Source organism: Leucopleurus acutus (genome assembly GCF_964270905.1).
Source record: "Leucopleurus acutus genome assembly, chromosome: 11".
NCBI lineage: Eukaryota > Metazoa > Chordata > Mammalia > Artiodactyla > Delphinidae > Leucopleurus > Leucopleurus acutus.
Window position 1 is genome coordinate 94,770,780 of NC_139152.1, and position 3,308 is coordinate 94,774,087.

Genomic DNA, 3,308 nt, shown 5'->3' on the forward strand with positions numbered 1-3,308 from the left:
AATGAACATGACTCACTGATCTGAATATCACTCACTGATTCAGCCCATCAGCCTTGAACACTTTTTTCTCCATTAAAAAAAAAAATTAGGGGGGCTTCCCTGGTGGCGCAGTGGTTGGGAGTCCGCCTGCTTATGCAGGGGACGCGGGTTCGTGCCCCGGTCCGGGAAGATCCCACATGCCACAGAGCGGCTGGGCCCGTGAGCCATGGCCGCGGAGCCTGCGCGTCCGGAGCCTGTGCTCCGCAACGGGAGAAGCCACAACAGTGAGAGGCCCGCGTACCGCAAAAAAAAAAAAAAAATTAGGTATAACTTCAATACAGTGAAAGTCACCCTTTTATGGACATTTTTGCAAGTTTTGACAAACATATATAGTCAATTGTATAACTATCACCACAAACAAGATATAGAATGATTCCAACATCCCCCCAAATTTCCCTGTGCTTCTTAGTAGTAAATCCTACACACACACACACACACACACACACACACACACACACACACCAACCTCACTCCTAGCCCCTGGCAACCACTGGTCTGTTGTTTGTTCCTATAGTTTTGCTTTTGTAAGAATGTCACGTAAAGGAAGTCATGCAGTCTGTAGTCTCTTGTGGTTGAGTGTATCAGTTGTTCATTCCTTTTGATTCCTGAGTAGTATTCCATTGTATGAATGTTCCACAATTTTTTTTATACAATCTACAGCTGAGGGACATTTGGGTGGTTTCCAGATTTCAGCTATTCCCAATGAAACTGCCGTAAAAATTCCTGTACAGGGTTTTGTGTGAATGTAACTTCTCGTTTCTCTAGTGTCAATACCTAGGAGAGGGGTCGCAAGGTCACATGGCAAATGTATAGTTACCGCCATAAGAAGCTGCTAGATTGTTTTCCTAAATGGCTGCACTATTTTGTATTTTCATCAGCAATGTACAAGGGTTCTAGTTGTTGTAAATACTCATTAACACTCAAAACTGTCAAATTTTTATTCAATTTAATTAATTAAGTTACTTATTATTTTTGGCTGCGTTGAGTCTTCGTTGCTGCGCGAGGGCTTTTCTCTAGTTGCGGCGAGCGGGGGCTACTCTTCGTTGCGGTGCGCGGGCTTCTCATTCTGGTGGCTTCTCTTGTTGCGGAGCATGGGCTCTATGTGCGTGGGCTTCAGTGGTTGTGGCACGCGGGCTCAGTAGTTGTGGCTCACGGGCCTAGTTGCTCTGCGGCATGTGGGATCTTTCCAGACCAGGGCTCAAACCCGTGTCCCCGGCATTGGCAGGCAGATTCTTAACCACTGCGCCACCAGGGGAACCCTAAATTGTCAAATTTTTAAAACATTAACCATTTTAATAGGTGTGTAGAAATATCTCATTGATTTTAATTTGCATTTCCCTAATTACTAATGATGTTGAGCATCTTTTCATGTGCTTAGTTGCCATCTGTATATCTTCTCTGGTGAAGTGTGTCTGCTCCAATCTTTTGCCCATTTTTTAAAAAATGGCTTGTTTATCTTATTATTGACTTTTTAGAGTCCTTTATATATATTTGGGACGCAAATCCATTGTCCGAAATGTGCTTTGCAAATATTTTCTCCCAGATTGTGGTTTGCCTTTTCATTCAGTCTTTTAACAAGGTCTTTGGATGAGTGTTTTTTTAAAATATTTATTTATTTATTTGGCTGTGCCAGGTCTTAGCTGTGGCACGTGGGATGTTTGTTGCCATGTACTGGATCTTTGTTGTGGCGTGTGGGATCTTTTAGTTGCAGCATGCGGGATCTTTTAGTTGCGGCATGGGGGATCTAGTTCCCTGACCAGGGATCGAACCCCAGCCCCCTGCATTGGGAGCGTGGAGCCTTAACCACTGGACCACCAGGGAAGTCCCCGGATGAGTGTTCTTAATTTTGACGAAGTCCAATTTATCGATTTTCTTTTATGGATCATGGTCTTGGTATCGTATCTAAGAACTCTTTGCCTAACCCAAAGTCACAAAAAATTTGTTTGCTTCTAGAAGTTTCATATAATCATAGAATATGATTGCTGTATTAAATGGGATAACGTATGTAAAGCCCTTAGCTCAGGCCCTGGTGCTGAGTTAACAGTCACTAAACAGAGCCTAAGATGGACATTTGTCTATGGAATGTTTATAAGGGGTGGCCTCACACCCACCACATTTCCTCTGCACGGATCTGGTGTCCTGTCATCACAGGATGCGGCATGTTCTGTCATCACCAGGACAGCAAAGGTCCCTGCAGATAGACATCCTTATCCAACAGCCTCCTGGAACCAGTGGAGACATGAGGCCCTGGGGACTACAGGTCATGCTAAGAGCCAGACCTGGAACGCAGTCATTCTCACTGCAGCGAGCACTCCTCCATCCAGCCTCGGTTTCCATGAAAGCTGGAGCTCTAGGCCAAGCAGTGATGGGGTGATGGGGATCAGGGTCTGTTTACTGAGCACCTACTGTGTGCCAGGCCCTTGGCTACAGCAGTGAACAAGTCAGACAAAATTCGCAGACTAGCAGAGGAGCACAATGAACAAATAACTACATAATTAATTAGTGGATTAAGGAAAAGGGTAGCGTGCTGGTGGGGTGGGGGTGAGGGTGTCTCATAAAGAATTGATTGCCCTTCCTAGGTCTCTGCCTCTGAGCCAGGTACCTCGGACCCCTCCAGGCTGGGGGTGGGGTTGCGCAGACTCGGGGACTCACGTGACGTCAGCGTAAAAACAGGGTGGAAAGGTCCTCCGGGGAGGTGGGGCTGTGCTTAGAAAGGCTCTGAGAGAAGGGTAATTCATTCGTGAATCGAATTCATTCGTGGTTCATTCATTCGAGAAGTCCTGCGGCACGTACTGTGTCCCAAGCACCTCATGAGGAATACAAACGCGGCCCCTGTCCGCTCACTATATTGGGGGCAGACAGAGCGACAGGAAACCAGCAAAAAAGTCACGAAGGTGGTTTCATCCAGGGCCGTAGGCTCGGAGCGGGTAGGGCGGCCCGGCAGACCCGCCACCCGGGGGCGGGGACAAGTCCTGCATTTACTGCACCCCCCCCACTCCTCGTCCCCACTACTCAGCAAAGAGGTCACCAAGCCAGCGACGAGCGCGCCCTCCGCCAGCTCCGCAGCACCCGCGTCCCCGCGATCGAGGGCGCGCGCGGCCCGCCCGCCGGCGCCGCGCCCGCCTGCCCGGCGCCCTCGGCTTACGGCGCCCCCTCGCGGGAGCCCTCGGCCTCGCCGGTCGCGCGAGCAGGGGAGCGGGCGGGGGCGCCACGCACGCGCACGGGCTGGCGGAGCGCGCCGAGCGGGGTGCACCGCGCGGGTGCAGCCA